The 19489-nt window shown below is 32.9% G+C and overlaps 1 long non-coding RNA gene across 1 annotated transcript; it reads left to right on the forward strand.

The window, feature by feature from the left end:
- The first annotated feature begins 9574 nt into the window (after positions 1–9574).
- On the forward strand, positions 9575–9958 carry LOC122054059. Its single transcript, XR_006132543.1, has 2 exons — positions 9575–9703; positions 9838–9958. It is a non-coding gene; the product is annotated as an uncharacterized LOC122054059 (long non-coding RNA).
- Positions 9959–19489: the final 9531 nt, after the last annotated feature.

Genomic DNA, 19489 nt, shown 5'->3' on the forward strand with positions numbered 1-19489 from the left:
GCCACACTCTTTCACTCGATCGGTGTCAGCATCGGATAATAGGATCCAGAAGTAGTCTTTTTGGTCAAATAAAGGAAGAAATCTTCAAAGGTTTGTTCGTTCTCCATTCTCTCGATTTTCTTTGTGCTCTTTTATTCCCTGCATGATGGAGGTGTGTGGAGACTAAGCTGAAAGCTGAGAGTTTCTTCTTCATAGTCTTAGTTTTTTTTTTCTCTCTTTCTGCCTCGACTGATTGCATTTAGTTTTGCTATGTTTGAATCAATGAAATAAATCCTAAGCTCATAGTTGAGTACTCGTGTTTATTCTTAGAATTTTTGTGATGCACATTGGTGTTTATGGACTAAATGTCAGCAAGTGGGATCTCTTTGATCTCAAGGGATTTAGTTTTTCTTTCACTAACTGTTTTTCACATATGTTTATGAAGGATCTACATTATTGTTTATGGTTAATTACTGAAAGCAATTGGATGATGTGTTTACTCTTTAGAATTCTTGTCGACAGATCAATTAGCTGAAATGGAGGAAGTTCTCATGGAGGTAAGTGGGATTTATTAATTTCCCTCTTGGCTTTTTTATGTTCAAAATTCCTTAACACTATTAAGAGGGAGAGATTTATGATTAGATGGTTTCGTGGTCCATTTTATGGTTAAACTTGGTGAAATGGCAAGAATCAAGTAGTGTAGTTTTCAATGAAGATCACCACAAGGAACTCATTGGTCAATGTTGTCTCTATTGAAGAAAGGGACTATTAAGATGGTAATGGAGGAATAGAATGATTAGGTGGTTGCATGGTCTGAAGGGAAAAAAAAATGAGTTCGGAGTTATGAAGAACCTAGGTTATCTTTTTTTTTTATATCGTTGGATGGCATTCCAGTTCTAAAATCTTTTGGCTATTTTCACATTCAACTATTGTTGTATCTAATTCTAAAGTTTGTTAGACTCACAATCTGAAAAGTATGTCAAACTTTCTCCATACTTTGTAGATGTCTAGCTTGTTGGTTATTAAGGTTTCAGAATCCGAACAAAATTTAGTGTTGTTATTTTGACACGTTTACAATTGTATTAAACAATACATTGAAGTAAATGCGAGTGTCTTTGATAGAATACTACAGTTGTATAAAGCTACACATGAAAGTATATTTCTGTGTCTTTGATATCCCCTTGGTCAATTGCAGAGTCATGGTCCAAATCCTGATAAAACCGAGAGTTTAGTTCTAGATATTGAGAGCCTAACAAAAACCTCATAGAGTTGTTCGGCAAATCCAAAAATGTTGGTGAGTAACTTTGAAAAAACACTTGTCACCGAACAAGAAATTCTCCAACTTCCAACAAACTTAGCTAATTAGGCAGCTACACTTCCTTTTCTCAAGAAGAAAACTCTATCTCGCAAAGGTTCATCAAGAATAGATTGGAGAAATGTCAAAGAGCAAGATGCGGATGGAGCCGCGAAAAAGTTTTTAGTCAAAGGTAAAGAGTGCATAGTATCTTATGCATAAAACATGCATAAATTTGTGGCTTAATTACTATTGTTTAGTGCATATTGTCTTTGCAACATTCAAATGTATGTGCCCTTCACGATAAAGTTCTCCAGAAATAAGGATCACCAAGTTTCCTAAAGATCTCAAATTTGCTAACTGATGATGCAAGATTTGGTAGGAAGGAATCCTTGTAGTCAAATTTCAATAGAACAGTAATTTGTTTTTAACTATCCTTTTACAGGAATCTCACCCATGGCAAATATCTCCAATCTACCAGAAGGAGGAGTTAGAAGGATGAGGAAGTTCAACCACTTCATAACTATCAATCCAAAAAAAATTCTTCTCCTTTTCGCATCTATGTAAGTGTTATACTCTAATCTTCTTTTTTTTTTCTATGAACAATCAAACAATTTGAAATTATGACAAACTTGTTCACAATTGTCAATGCTCATAGCATTTGCATAAATATTTTGTTCTCCCCCACCCTTAAATGATGATTAGTGTAATTTGTCCCCTCAACTCGTAATTCTGCATCCATCATTGAGTCAGCTATTGATAAGTAGATGGAGAGTTAGTCCATTTGTAAATTATACAACTCACTGACCATAACATTTTATGCGTTTGGCAAGTTTGCCTATTTTGAAGGTTGTTAACATAAAAATTCTACCTAGGAATGAAAAATAATATCCATTGGTTTGGATCAGAGCATTGGGTCCTAAGATGTTATTGTTAACTTCAAATATAAAGTACCAGAGTACGATAAATATTTTAAACACTATTGCTCATGCATAAATAAATTATTCATACAATAAAACATGAAAAAGTATGCATAAACAAGTGCACATGTGTGCAAATGTGTGATTGATTAGAGTGTTCACAACACAATGGAAATAAGTAAGAAATCAAACAGCACACCAACACTAGATATTATTTCACAGACCATAACACATCCACTGCATTATCCTCAAAAGGATTCCATTAATTTTACTCTTCACTGGAATGATAAAGTATGTCTCTTTACAAGTTCAAAGATCTAACCTCTAAGCCAGTAATATTGACCCATCCAATAGAATTTTGCAAGCTCTAAATAAACTTAACTCTAATTGCTCAGCTCTTCCTATAGAAATGAAAGCACAAAAAAGAGACTAAATTACTGGATCGTCTTCCAATCATATCCAAGCTCTTAGATTCCTTTAGGTATTTGATGTTGACGAGCATAGGAGAATTAGGATGTAAACAATGAGTCATATATAATTTCCCAAAAGCTCTCCAAGAGCTTATATTCTTTGGGGTCCCATTGTCAATTACTAGAAAGGACCAAATTTGAACTTTAAACTATAATTACTATATCACCAATCAATTAGAATAACCTTCTAGTCGATGACTAGTGCTTAAAAGTAAATATCCATTTTGCCCAAATCCTACATCCAATTGACTTCCAAACCTTGGCCAGTTGACTAGTAGTCTATTAGAAACCCCTATATAGTCAATTGTCATGCCTAGGCAGCCCCTTCACTTATAGACCATTGTAAACCTTCATAAGGTCCAAGACTTAAGATGATCAACAAGTATCTTCCACAGTCACAAGGCTTCAATAGCCAAGTCCTAAATAGTTCACCCCACTACCTAGACAATCATACTTCTATACAATTTATACTAAAAAAATAAATCAAATTCAGATTATATTCATTTATTCACAATACAAGAGTTGGATGTCTTCGGTCTTTAGGCCTTCCTCGATCCAAAGTACGTGCTCTTGATTTGATAGAGCGCCCCCTCAATGTGGGCTACCTTTCCTTGAAACCTTCAATATTCGCCTTGATATGAGCTACGTGGCTTTCCCTCATTTCGGATTCGTAAAAACATTCGAGTTAAAGCAGTGGAATTAAAAAGAACACACACGGACACAAGTGATTTACTTGGTTTGAAGCTTTGAGCGATTCATACTCCAAGGTCTACGCTCGTTGAGCGTTTATGTTGGACAACAACTATAATCTCGAAGAATATTACAAACTAAGTATAATTATGAACCGAAATAAACTTTATACCGACAATAACAAAATCAAAACTGAGGCTTTGGGTCGTCGGGATGTCGCTACAGCACTTCGGAAGCAATTCTTGCACTACAAAAAAACATAAATTTGGGGACAAATATTTGGAACGAAAATTATTCGTCCCAAAATTGCGACAAATTTAGGGTCGAAAACAAATTTCGACCCAAATAACAAACGAAAATTGCAACAAAAAAATTTTGTTTCAAATTTGCAACAAGAAAAAATTTCGTTGCTAAATTCGTCACCAAATCTGGAACGAATTCAGAATTCGTCCCAGATTTTGGGACAAAAACTACATTCGTCCCAAATTCTGGGACGAATTCAGAATTCGTTCCAAAATCTGGGACGAATCCAGGATTTGTTCCAAAAATGACATTATTTTTAAAAAAAGACAATCAAATATCGAAGGCTTATATCTTGACCTAGAGACATCGAAATTTGATGAAACAAGTTTCTATGCATTCATATCATTAACTTGATCGTAAATATGTCACCATCCATATTTTTTAAATAATATTTTAAGTGATTCAAATTTTTAATACCAAATTAGGTCAAATTGGAATTAAAAAATTCCAAAAATAAATATATTTGGTAAAAAATATTTTTATGGATATATTTATGATCAGGGCAACGATACGAACGTATAGAAACTTGTTTCATCAAATTCCGATATCTCTAGGTCAAGATATAAGCTTTCGGTCTTTGATTTAATTTATTTTAAATTAATTTAAGTTTTGGGACGAATCCTGGATTCGTCCCAAATTTTGGGACGAATCCAGGAATTCGTCCCAAAATTTGGGACGAATCCAGAGATTCGTCCCAAAAATTTAAATAACTATAAAAAAAAAATAAAATGGGACGCCTTATATACGGACCTAGAGACATTGGAATTTGATGAAATAAATTTCTATGCGTTCGTATCATTGTTCTGATCGTAAATATATCCATAAAAATATTTTTATCCAAATATTTTTATTTTTGTAATTTTTTAATTCCAATTTGACCTAATTTGGTATTAAAAATTTGAATCACTTAAAATGTTATTTAAAAAATATGGATGGTGACATATTTACGATCAGGACAACGATACGAACGCATAGAAACTTGTTTCATCAAATTCCGATGTCTCTAGGTCAAGATATAAGCTTTTAGACACTAATTTACAATCGTTCACTGCACAACACCTTTTTAGTTAATAGCAACCTATATATGTATAAAAAATATCTACCTAGAGACATCGGAATTTGATGAAACAAATTTCTATGCATTTGTATCGTTGTCCTGATCGTAAATATATACATAAAAATATTTTTTCACAAATATATTTATTTTTGGAATTTTTTAATTCAAATTTGACCTAATTTGGGGTTAATAATGTGAATCATTTAAAATAATATTTAAAAAATATGGATGGTGACATATTTAAGATCAGGGCAATGATACGAACGTATAGAAACTTGTTTCATCAAATTCCGATGTCTCTAGGTCAAGATATAAGCTTTCGGTCTTTGATTTAATTTATTTTAAATTAATTTAAGTTTTGGGACGAATCCAGAGATTCGTCCCAAAAATTTAAATATCTATAAAAAAAAAAACAAAATGGGACGCCTTATATACGGACCTAAAGACATCGGAATTTGATGAAATAAATTTCTATGCGTTCGTATCGTTGTCCTGATCGTAAATATATCCATAAAAATATTTTTTTCCAAATATTTTTATTTTTGGAATTTTTTAATTCCAATTTGACCTAATTTGGTATTAAAATTTGAATCACTTAAAATGTTATTTAAAAAATATGGATGGTGACATATTTACGATCAGGGCAACGATACAAACGCATAGAAACTTGTTTCATAAAATTCCGATGTCTCTAGGTCAAGATATAAGCTTTCAGACACTAATTTACAATCGTTCACTGCACAACACCTTTTTAGTTAATAGCAACCTATATATGTATAAAAAATATCTATCTAGAGATATCAGAATTTGATGAAACAAATTTCTATGCGTTTGTATCGTTGTCCTGATCATAAATATATACATCAAAATATTTTTTCACAAATATATTTATTTTTGGAATTTTTTAATTCAAATTTGACCTAATTTGGGGTTAATAATCTGAATCATTTAAAATATTAATTAAAAAATATGGATGGTGACATATTTACCATCAGGGCAATGATACGAACGTATAGAAACTTGTTTCATCAAATTCCGATGTCTCTAGATCAAGATATAAGCTTTCGGTCTTTGATTTAATTTATTTTAAATTAATTTAAGTTTTGGGACGAATCCTGGATTCGTCCCAAATTTTGGGACGAATCCAGGAATTTGTCCCAAAGTTTGGGACGAATCTCTGGATTCGTCCCAAAATTTGGGACGAATCCAGAGATTCGTCCCAAAAATTTAAATATCTTTAAAAAAAAAAAAACAAAATGGGACGCCTTATATACGGACCTAGAGACATCGGAATTTGATGAAATAAATTTCTATGCGTTCGTATCATTGACCTGATCGTAAATATATCCATAAAAATATTTTTTACCAAATATTTTTTTTTTGGAATTTTTTAATTCCAATTTGACCTAATTTGGTATTAAAAATTTGAATCACTTAAAATGTTATTTAAAAAATATGGATGGTGACATATTTACGATCAGGGCAACTATACGAATGCATAGAAACTTGTTTCATCAAATTCCGATGTCTCTAGGTCAAGATATAAGCTTTCAGACACTAATTTACAATCGTTCACTGCACAACACCTTTTTAGTTAATAGCAACCTATATATGTATAAAAAATATCTACCTAGAGACATCAGAATTTGATGAAACAAATTTCTATGTGTTTGTATCGTTGTCCTGATCGTAAATATATACATAAAAATATTTTTTCACAAATATATTTATTTTTGGAATTTTTTAATTCAAATTTGACCTAATTTGGGGTTAATAATTTGAATCATTTAAAATAATAATTAAAAAATATGGATGGTGACATATTTAAGATCAGGGCAATGATACGAACGTATAGAAACTTGTTTCATCAAATTCCGATGTATCTAGGTCAAGATATAAGCTTTCGGTCTTTGATTTAATTTATTTTAAATTAATTTAAGTTTTGGGATGAATCCTGGATTCGTCCCAAATTTTGGGACGAATCCAGGAATTCGTCCCAAAATTTGGGACGAATCCAGAGATTCGTCCCAAAAATTTAAATATCTTTAAAAAAAAAAACAAAATGGGACGTCTTATATACAGACCTAGAGACATCGGAATTTGATGAAATAAATTTCTATGCGTTCGTATCGTTGACCTGATCATCAATATATCCATAAAAATATTTTTTAGCAAATATTTTTTTTTTGGAATTTTTTAATTCCAATTTGACCTAATTTGGTATTAAAATTTTGAATCACTTAAAATGTTATTTAAAAAATATGGATGGTGACATATTTACGATCAGGGCAACGATACGAACGTATAGAAACTTGTTTCATCAAATTCTGATGTCTCTAGGTCAAGATATAAGCTTTCAGACACTAATTTACAATCGTTCACTGCACAACACCTTTTTAGTTAATAGCAACCTATATATGTATAAAAAATATCTACCTAGAGACATCGGAATTTGATGAAACAAATTTCTATGCATTTGTACCATTGTCCTGATTGTAAATATATACATAAAAATATTTTTTCACAAATATATTTATTTTTGGAATTTTTTAATTCAAATTTGACTTAATTTGGGGTTAATAATTTGAATCATTTAAAATATTAATTAAAAAAATATGGATGGTGACATATTTGCGATCAGGGCAACGATACGAACGCATAGAAACTTGTTTCATCAAATTCCGATGTCTCTAGGTCAAGATATAAGCTTTCGGTCTTTGATTTAATTTATTTTAAATTAATTTAAGTTTTGGGACGAATCCTGGATTCGTCCCAAAAATTTAAATATCTATAAAAAAATAACAAAATGGGATGCCTTATATACGGACCTAGAGACATCGGAATTTGATGAAATAAATTTCTATGCGTTCGTATCGTTGTCCTGATCGTAAATATATCCATAAAAAATTTTTTACCAAATATTTTTATTTTTGGAATTTTTTAATTCCAATTTGACCTAATTTGGTATTAAAAATTTGAATCCCTTAAAATGTTATTTAAAAAATATGGATGGTGACATATTTACGATCAGGGCAATGATACGAACGCATAGAAACTTGTTTCATCAAATTCCGATGTCTCTAGGTCAAGATATAAGTTTTCGGTCTTTGATTTAATTTATTTTAAATTAATTTAAGTTTTGGGACGAATCCAGGAATTCGTCCCAAAAATTTAAATATCTATAAAAAAAAACAAAATGGGACGCCTTATATACGGACCTAGAGAGATCGGAATTTGATGAAATAAATTTCTATGCGTTCGTATCGTTGTCCTGATCGTAAATATATCCATAAAAATATTTTTTACCAAAGATTTTTATTTTTGGAATTTTTTAATTCCAATTTGACCTAATTTGGTATTAAAAATTTGAATCCCTTAAAATGTTATTTAAAAAATATGGATGGTGACATATTTACGATCAGGGCAACGATACGAACGCATAGAAACTTGTTTCATCAAATTCCGATGTCTCTAGGTCAAGATATAAGCTTTCAGACACTAATTTACAATCGTTCACTGCACAACACCTTTTTAGTTAATAGCAACCTATATATGTATAAAAAATATCTATCTAGAGACATCGGAATTTGATGAAACAAATTTCTATGCGTTTGTATCATTGTCCTGATCATAAATATATACATCAAAATATTTTTCAGAAATATATTTATTTTTAGAATTTTTTAATTAAAATTTGACCTAATTTGGGGTTAATAATTTGAATCATTTAAAATATTAATTAAAAAATATGGATGGTGACATATTTACCATCAGGTCAATGATACGAACGTATGGAAACTTGTTTCATCAAATTCCGATGTCTCTAGATCAAGATATAAACTTTCGGTCTTTGATTTAATTTATTTTAAATTAATTTAAGTTTTGGGGCGAATCCTGGATTCGTCCCAATTTTTGGGACGAATCCAGGAATTTGTCCCAAAGTTTGGGACGAATCTCTGGATTCGTCCCAAAATTTGGGACGAATCCAGAGATTCGTCCCAAAAAATTTAAATATCTTTAAAAAAAAAAAAAAACAAAATGGGACGCCTTATATACGGACCTAGAGACATCGGAATTTGATGAAATAAATTTCTATGCATTCGTATCATTGTCCTAATCGTAAATATATCCATAAAAATATTTTTTACCAAATATTTTTATTTTTGGAATTTTTTAATTCCAATTTGACCTAATTTGGTATTAAAAATTTGAATCCCTTAAAATGTTATTTAAAAAATATGGATGGTGACATATTTACGATCAGGGCAATGATACGAACGCATAGAAACTTGTTTCATCAAATTCCGATGTCTCTAGGTCAAGATATAAGCTTTCAGACACTAATTTACAATCGTTCACTGCACAACACCTTTTTAGTTAATAGCAACCTATATATGCATAAAAAATATCTACCTAGAGACATCGGAATTTGATGAAACAAATTTCTATGCGTTTGTATCGTTATCCTGATCGTAAATATATACATAAAAATATTTTTTCACAAATATATTTATTTTTGGAATTTTTTAATTCAAATTTGACCTAATTTGGGGTTAATAATTTGAATCATTTAAAATATTAATTAAAAAATATGGATGGTGACATATTTACGATCAGGCCAATGATATGAACACATAGAAACTTGTTTCATCAAATTCCGATGTCTCTAGGTCATGATATAAGCTTTCGGTCTTTGATTTATTTTTTTTAAAATTATTTTAAGTTTTGGGACGAATCTTGGATTCGTCCCAAAATTTGGGACGAATCCAGAAATTCGTCCCAAATTTAGGGACGAAATTGGGAACAAAAAATATTTGTTCCTAAAAACCCTAGATCTAATTCCCAACCCGATTATTTTTCCCTTCTCTCTTTTCTTTCCTCTCTCGCCCCCGTTCCCCCTTCTTCCCATCTGCGATTTCCAGGTTTCGGCCACATCTCCGACCGACGACGGCGTGATCTACGACGATCGGCGGTGGAAGGTTTTCGTTTGGTAAGCTAAACGCTCTCAGATTTCTCTCTCTCGGCGTCGCTGGACTCCCTGCCGGCGCGGGCTGGCCTCCGGCAGGCCCTCCGGATGGCTATTGCAAGATCATTATAAGCAATTTTCTTCTCTCGATCTTGAAGGGAATTGGTCAAAGATGGTGAAATTAGTTCAACTCAGCCAAATTGAACAGAGTTGGCAATTCTTTGGCTGTTTTACGACCTTACAAGCAACAAGAAGGGAATTAGCTGGAGACAACTACTACAAGATGTGAAAAAGGTATGCTAGATCTTCTTATTTGCGTTAGTTACAACCAAAATTGATATTGCATTTTTGCCATATAGTTCTGCATTATGCTTACTTGAATAGCATTATCAACCACATAATCATTGTCATGATGGTCCTCTATGTTTGAACCTGCTCCCACAGCTAGTCAGGAGCTAGTGTTGTAGTGGCCCTGACCCCAAACGACCACTAGTTTGTTGTTTTTCAGCACAGATGACTAATCAGGTCTAGTGGTGTGTATTTATTCTCGTTTAACCTCCACTCAATGTAATGTGTTTAGAACTATATGCATTGTCATTATAATAATTTTTTGTAGCACCTAGTTTAACAATTATGTGGCCGCCAACAGGGAAGAAATGGGTCTTCACAATATCCAAAGAATCAATTGCCACATTGTTAAACCCAACAAGAACACAATATGGAAGCAATGAATGAAAAGCTCAACCAACTAGACACTTGATACAGATCTCCCACTCCACAAGAAATTAGCATTCTGCGTCCACATTTCACATGAGGGCCTAGGACATGACATGTAATTAGTATTATATAACGGATTGGGTATGAATATAAACTCCGCACTATGCAAAACAAGTGTGCTTTACGATGACCAAAAGATGCAAGTCAGAATTACCTGGTAGGACCAAGAGGAAGATACTTTCCCCTTGGGACAAAGCAGAACAATGAAACGAAATCAAGAAGTCTCTCATGAGTCTCGTAAAGTTTCTTTAGCTCGTCATCTGTCCATTCTTGTTTGTTGTTGTCATGGTTCCGCATATCTCTAGAAATCAAAGGAAACAAGCATAGATCAACATAAAATAAACATTCTAACTTCTTCGCTTGTAATAAATTTGTCATAAGTTACCTGATTAAATCATCTTGTGCCCTGTACATCTCATCAAGTACTTTTAGCATAGGACTAATTAAAGACCCAATACCAATACCACTAGCACCTTGATCTTCCCCATTACTAAGTTGTGATTGTGAAAACTGAGATTGAACACCACCTAGAGATAAAGCATGCAAGAATTCATATATTTGTAGTCGATAAGGCTCTCCAGATCTGATTGCAATAGTGATTAAGGCTTGAGCAGCAATTAGCCGAACCTGTGCATCATCAATGAGCAAGATTCACAATATAACGGATTGGGTAATACCATACTTCACAATATCTCTCTCTCTTTCTCTCTATATGATGTGTCAATTATATTAGGTTGTATCGTAGTTACGATACATGTACTTAGCTTCAAAATAATTCTTATAATTTTATTTACCGTTGTTATGACATGGATGATTATATCGTTGGTAAATATGACTTTTATTAGAATTAGGGTTTTTATTAGAATGTTTAAGGAATTTCACATTTATGTTTTGTTTCCAATTATTCTTTTTACATGGCCATATCGTATAATATTTACAATCTTTCTTGTTAGACATGATCTAGTTTATTTGTTTGTTGTTATGTAGGCAAAGGAGATTTGATGGGGATCAAAGATTTTGTGGCACATGAAGATGACTATATGTATTCTTAGTGTTGTTGGATGGATGATGAACTTATAAAACATTGGGTTGTTGAACTTTGTATCATATTTTCTAGTAGCTAGAACAAGATGGATATTGTAAACTTTGTTGAAAACTTTATACTTCTTGAATTATGAGTTGATAGTCTCTGGACTGTCCGGGTCTAACTTTAGATTTCCAACCGGAAACCCTAGGTCGACCCAACGCCTACTGTTCCCTCTACGGGGAACGCGTCCTCACCTACTCCACTCAAGAGATTTACCTATTGCCAATGCAATCCTCCAGATCGCTTGGACTTTTGCTCAGCGTTCGATGCTTCCGGACTTTTTGCTGGACGCCCGCTCCTCGACCCATCCAGTCTTCCACCTGGTTCGCGACACCAGGACTTTTCACCTAGGGTTACCCCCCTAGGACTTTTGCCTGAAGCGCTCGACCCGCCAAGACTTTTCGCATAGGGTTACCACCTCCTATGACCTAGGGTTACCGCCCCTAGGGTTTTCCACTTACCTAACCGCAGCTAGAGCTTTTGCCTAAGTACACTTAGGACTTTCCTATAAGCTCATTCAAACTGTTAGATCACAAAATAACTTAACTTTGAACCCTTTGTCATTATCAAAACACAGGATCGATCGTCGGATGCTTCCCGCACCAATAATCTCTCCCTTTTTGATTATGACAACTAAAATTCAAAGTTAAGTAAAAATATGCAATAAAGAATAGATGCATAGATAACAATTTTCAAAGTTTAGTATAAGCAAGCATGAGTAAAGAAATTTTAAAGTATAAGGCTCCCCCTTAATTATTAACTCCCCCTAAAGTAATTTTCTTTGAATTTGCTACTCTCCCCCTTTGTCATATATCAAAAAATAAAGAAGAGGGGTAGCTATTATAAAAATGAATTTTTTAAAAGAGAAGGATAACTACTTAGCTTTTTAATATTCTTGTAACACTTTTTAGCTAAAGAAAGAAAAAATCACTTTAATTTTTCGAAAAAAAGTTTGAAAAAATATTTAGAAACATTTTGAAAAAATTTAGAAGTTATCCAAGTTTGAAGTATTTAAAACACTTAGTTAAATTTTAAAAATTACTTGGCTATTTAGAAAAATTTTCTTTAAGAAACATTTAGCCAAGTAAATGTTAAGAATTCAAAGGAGATCTTTTAACATAGCCTTAAAAGATAACATTAACTAAGGAAGCAAAATTTGAAGAAAAACTTAGGTTACTTTTTGAAAAGTCTTTTTGAGAAAAGTTAGTTAGATTCGAAAAGACTTTATATTTGAAGTAAAACTTTTCTCAAAATTGGCTAAGTTTGAAAGTATTTGTTAAAAATATTTGAAAACGACTATAGAAATCACTTAGCTAAAATTTTAATAAGCTGTTTGAAAGTACTTAGTTGAAAACATTGAATTTTGATGGAGCCTTAAAAGATAATTTAAATTTTGAAAAGATGCTTTAGCAAAAGTTGAAATAGCTTTTAGAAGTTATCAGAAAATATAGCTAAATTGAAAACTACTTAGCTTGATTTTGAACTGAACAATATTGAATTTAAAAAGTTCTTAAGAAGAAATAAGTTTTGAAAGATATTTAGTTTAAAAGACTTAGTTAAATTTTAGCTGTAAAGAGGGAGGAGCTTAACAAAAAATTTAATTAAGGCCATTTATTCAAATCCTAAAGTCCAAGCATGAGTCAATAAAAAGACTTAAAATTGAACATTTAATCCCTAGAACAAATATCTAACCATTAGCTACTAACTGCTTACCTAGAGGGTAACAACTTTCACTTGGTTAGTCAAGTTAAGTCTGAAATCCAGTTAGATTTTGACTAAGTCAGGATTACTTAACTTGATTACTATATATTGGTATTTATCGTCTAGACTTGCTACGATGCACAGAAATAAGCATTTTGAAGTCTAGACTGTACCCTATGCATCTCACGTCGTTCTAAGTTTCTTTCAAACACAAGCAAGTTAAGCCTAGGGTGTTTGTGAGATGCTCTGGCTGAAACTAGGGGTACATGATTTCTAGGGTTAAGGCCTAGGCTAAATCCATCTTTTGAAAATCTAAGAAATTGGGATTTTGAAAATATTTATTTTCTATAATTTTGAAAAATAAGTAAATTTTGAACATCAAGTAAAAATTTAAAAACAGAGGTAAAAAACTAGTTTGAAAATCATGATCTATTCTACCCAACACATTCCTATTTGTCGTCTAAGTGCACTGAACTCAAGTTTAGGTAAGGGTTTTGTGAAGATGTCAGCTATGTTTGATTTAGACTCAACATGGTTAAGTACAATTTCACCCTTAGCTACATAATCCCTTACAAAATGGTGTTTTACCTCTATGTGTTTGGTCATAGAGTGGTGAATTGGATTTTTGATTAGATTTATTGAACTCATATTATCAATTAAAATGTTTATATCTTTATATTCTAGTTGATAGTCTTTTAGTGTATGCATCATCCACAAAAGTTGAGAAGCACACTCCCCTACGGTTATGTATTCAGCTTCAGTAGTGGATAGAGCAACACAGTGTTGCTTTCTGCTTGACCAACTTACTAGGCACTAACCTAGAATTTGGCAGCTACCACTTGCACTTTTTCTGTCTAGTTTGCACCCGGCATAGTCTGAATCAGAATAGCCAAATAAGTCAAAGGTACAGGTTCTAGGGTACCAAAGTCCTATATTTAGGGTGCCCTTAATGTACCTAAGTATCCTTTTAACATATGTTAGGTGTGACTCTTTTGCACAAGATTGGTACCTTGCGCACATATCTACTGCAAATAATATGTCGAATCGACTTGCAGTTAAGTAGAGTAAGCTACCTATTACACTCCTATAGTACTTTGAGTCTACTGATTTTCCTTCTGGGTCAGACTCAATGTTGATATTACTTGTCATTGGAGTATTTATAATTTTGAATTTTCCATGCCAAATTTTTTGATTAGTTCCTCAGCATATTTAGTTTGATAAATATAGATTCCATCTTTGGTTTGTTTAATTTGTAAACCTAAGAAAAAATTAAGTTCCCCTACCAAACTCATTTCAAATTCATTTTCAATTAATTTAACAAATTCTTTTAAAAGTTTAGTGTTGGTTGAGCCAAAAATTATATCATCAACATAGATTTGGGCTATAAAAATATTTTTTTCTACGATTTTGACAAATAAGGTCTGATCTATTTTACCTTGGTTAAAGCCCTTGATATTAGATTAATTAAATTTTGAAAGATATTAAGTTATTTAATTTTTAAAAATATTAAGTTATTTAATTTTGAAAGATATTAAGTTATTTAATTTTGAAAAATATTAAGTTAATTAAATTTTGAAAGATATTAAGTTATTTAATTTTGAAAGATATTAAGTTATTTAATTTTGAAAGATATTAAGTTATTTAATTTTGAAAAATATTAAGTTAATTAAATTTTGAAAGATATTAAGTTATTTAATTTTGAAAGATATTAAGTTATTTAATTTTGAAAGTTTTAAGTTAATTAAATTTAAAAACTTAACTTAATTAATTTTGAAAACTCAAGTTAATTAATTTTGAAAAAATATTAAGTTAATTGATTTTAAAAACATTAAGTTAATTAATTTTAAAAACATTAAGTTAATTAATTTTAAAAACTTAAATTAATTAATTTAGAAAAATATTAAGTTAATTAATTTTTAAAAACATTAAATTAATTAATTTTAAAAACATTAAGTTAATTAATTTTAAAAACATTAAGTTAATTAATTTTAAAAACATTAAGTTAATTAATTTTAAAAACATTAAGTTAATTAATTTTAAAAACATTAAGTTAATTAATTTTGAAAAACTTTAAGTTAATTATTTTGAAAACTTTTAAGTTAATGAATTTTAAAAACTCTTTTAAAAAATTTAAGTTAAAAACTTTTAAGTTGAAAAAAATTTAAGTTAAAAACTTTTAAGTTAATTAATTTTTAAGAACTTTAAGTTAAAAAAAATTAAGTTAATTAATTTTTAAAAACCTTAAAAAATGAAGTTGGAAAATATTAAGTTAATTAATTTTGAAAACTTGAGTTAATTAATTTTAAAAAATATTAAGTTGAAAAATATTAGTTGAAAAATATTAAGTTGATTAATTTTGAAAACTTAAGTTAATTAATTTAAAAAAAATTAAGTTGGAAAATATTAAGTTAATTAATTTTGAAAACTTAAGTTAATTAATTTTGAAAAATATTAAGTTAATTAATTTTGAAAACTTAAGTTAATTAATTTTAAACAATACTAATTTGAAAAATATTAAGTTAATTAATTTTGAAAACTTGAGTTAATTAATTTAAAAAAATTAAGTTGAAAATATTAAGTTAATTAATTTTGAAAACTTAAGTTAATTAATTTAAAAAATATATTAATTTTGAGTGGAAAGGATTAACTAAAGGTGAAGTTTTAAGATTAAAAAAGGTAACGAAAGTTGATTTAATGATCAATTTTTAAATAATTTAATTTTAATTTAATTTAATTTTAATTTGATTTAATTTTTAATTTTAATTTAATCTAAAATTAGTCATCTCACCTGATCTACATTTCAAATCAGGGAATCCTATTATTTTGTGAGATGAATTAGGTTCAATTATAGGGTTTGGTTTAACTTTGTGTTAGATTTAGGTTTAGCTTTGGGCTCAACAAATAGACATTCTTCGGATAAACTTCTGGGCATTGGTGAGTCACCTGGACATCAATAGAGTAACCAAGCCTTCAAGGTTTTCTAAATAGTCCTATCCACGGAACTTAGTACAAAACCTTAGTCTAACTAGTTAGGATCCATAAAGGGTAGCTTCGGTCAGTTCCACTTAGTCGATTGCACCAGGTCGAAACTATATCTTCCTAGACATGCAAGGACTAAACTTTCCCAACGTACTATCATCCAAAACTTCACCAGTACCGTGAGTCAAGTTAAAACTAGCCCTTTTTATTCCAACCCTAATTACCCTGTCGGTAGATTGTGTTTGGTTATCCTGTCGGATAAATTACTTTTGGAGGTGCCAGCTATTCTGGAGTCTCCTCCTACATTATTAATTTTCCTTTTAACTTCTTTTTACTTAAAATTTTAATTTTGAATTATTTTCCTTTAAATTAATTTATTTAAATTTAATTAATTTATTTATTTATTAGGATAATTTTTCTTTTTGCTCCCCTTGGATCATAGCCTCGATAAGGTCTATCAAGGTAATGTACTTGATCCTTGGGGACCCAATATTGACCAAGTCCAACTTGATTGACCAAGTTAGACTTGGGGACCCATGCTTGGACTATCTTTCTATTTGTTCTGTGTATAAGTGATAGATAGGATCGATATTTCTCTTTGGTTTTAAAACCTAGTCCAGTCTATTGTAAATAGCTCTTTGTGTCCCAAGAATTAGGTCAAGGTTCTTGGACCCCAAAGAAAACCGTTCTAATGTCTTCTCCAAATCCTTGACCTGAGTTTTCAGACTAGAATTTTCTTCCTCAAGCTTTTGGACTTGAGTTGAATTTCCAGTCTAAATTGGGTCAGGCAAGGTTTTGGAGTTAGTCACTTCTTTAAGGACTGCTACTTCCTTTAGAAGTGACTTGACCCGAATGTTTAATTTTGCTAATTTGCGTAACAAATAATTAACCAAATTATTTAGTCACGAAATACTTGCAGCGCGATCAGGCCCTTCGGAAAGGATACGGATCCGTGGCTTCTTTCCGATTCTGCTTCCGATTCGCTCTCGCTCTCGGACACATCGATTTGGTCCCGGGCCATCAGTGCAAGGAGACTCGTCTGATCGAGCTCGTCGTCGGTATCTTCTTCTGAAGATTCCTCAAAAGTTGCTTTCAGCACCTTCTTCTTTCTCTGCTTCTTTGCTTCTTTTTGATTTGGGCAGTTGGCCTTGATGTGCCCCTTCTGATTGCAACTGTAGCAAATTACCTCGAACTTGACTTTTGGGCTTGGTTGACTCTCCTTGGATTAAACTACCTTCTTTAAGTCTCTCTTGTTGAAACCCTTCTTTTTCTTGTACAGTTTCTTCACAAGGTTCACAAGTTCGGTTGTTAATTCGTCGTCTTCATCATCTGAGTCGGGTTCTTCATCCGATTCTGGTTCAGTTCTACGCCTTGGTCTTGGTTCGCGTGTTCTGCTTGTACCTACAACCAAAGTAATACCCTTTTCGGTTGGCTGTGCATTAGTCTGCTCATGTAATTCAAACTTAGAAAATAACTCATCTAATTTTATAGAAGATAAATCCTTGGAGACTTTGTATGCATCGATCATTGATGCCCACAATGTACTCCTCGGAAATGCGTTGAGAGCGTACCTTTTTATATCTCTGTTCTCGACCTTTTGCCCGATCGCGTGGAGGGAGTTGAGAATTTCTTGAATACGCGCGTGGAGTTGACTTACTGTCTCTCCTTCCTGCATTTTGAGACTATATAATTTATTAAACAATAAATCTCTTTTATTTACCTTGGTGTCGGAGGTGCCCTCATGCAGTTTGATCAGCTTCTCCCACAGCTCTTTTGCAGTTGAAAACGGACCAACTCTATTGAACTGCTCCTTGGTCAGTCCACACTGGAGGGTGCAGGTCGCTCTGGCATTGGCTTCCACCTTCTTGATTAGGGTTGGTTCCCAGTTCTCACAGGGTGTAGGCTTGCCGTCTCCGTCAGTTGGCAGTTGGAATCCCATCTTGACGATCATCCACATTTCGAATTGGATCTTTAGGAAGTTTTCCATTCGCCCCTTCCAGTACCCAAAATCTTCTCCGGTGAAGAGCATGTTGGATCGAGACGCGCTAGAGGGGGGGGGGGGTGAATAGCGCTCGTGGCTATTTTATTTTTCGAAATCTTAAAACTATCGGAGTTAAAACGCAGTGGAATAAAAACAGTCAAACACAGAGACACAGGGAATTACTTCGTTCGGAGCCTAAGGCGACTCCTGCTCGAAGGCTCGCGATCCTTGATCGCTTCCGGTGGACAACAACTATAATATCGTGAATAAGTACAAGAAAATAAGTACAACTGGAATTGAAATAATACCGACAATAAAATAATAACCGAAGCTTCGGGTCGTCGATGACTGCAACGACACTTTAGAGTCGTTTCTTGAGCAGCACACAGCAGAAGGAAAGCTTGTGAATTGTTGATCTTCACTGCTGCTCGAAGACCCCTTATAAAGGGCATCCAAGGCGCCTTGAAGGCCTTCGAAGGAGCCTCCATAGCTCCGAGTCCACCGTGCAGATGAGCGCTGACCATTCTGCGCTTATCACCTTGAAGGCGCCTTCATAGGTCTTCAAGGCGCCTTCCAAGGCGCCTCCATAGCCAACCGAGGCGCCTTCAGCCCTGCTTCGCGGCCAGGTCAGCCTTTGCACCTGAGGCGCCTCCAAGCCCCATGGAGGCACCTCGGACACTGTTCATCCGAGGGAAAACATCATTATTTTGTACCTGCAAGACATGTTAGTCCCAAACAATATCCTGCAACACAAAGTTAGCATAAAACAATAGTATGAATAATAAAGAATGTTAAGACAGTCTCCGGACTGTTCGGGTCTGACTTCGGATTTCCTTCTGGAAACCCTAGGTTGAACCGACGCCTACTGTTACCTCTACGGGGAACGCGTCCTCACCTACTCCACTCAGGAGATTTACCTGTTGCCAGTGCGATCCTCCAGATCGACTGGACTTTTGCTCAGCACTTGACGCTTCCGGACTTTCTGCTGGACATCCGCTTCCCGGCTAGTCCAGTCTTTCACCTGGTTCGCGACACCAGGACTTTCCACCTAGGGTTACCACCCCCTAGGACTTTTGCCTGAAGCCATCGACCTATCAAGACTTTCCGCATAGGGTTACCACCCCCTATGACCTAGGGTTACCGCCCCCTAGGGTTTTCCCTTTGCCTAACCGCAGCTAGGACTTTCCTCTACCTAGGGTTACTGCCCCCTAGGACCTAGGGTTACCACCCCCTAGGACTTTCACCTTTGCCTAACTGCAGTTAGGACTTTCCTGAAACACTCATT

Source organism: Zingiber officinale, chromosome 3A (assembly GCF_018446385.1).
Source record: "Zingiber officinale cultivar Zhangliang chromosome 3A, Zo_v1.1, whole genome shotgun sequence".
Classification (NCBI taxonomy): domain Eukaryota; kingdom Viridiplantae; phylum Streptophyta; class Magnoliopsida; order Zingiberales; family Zingiberaceae; genus Zingiber; species Zingiber officinale.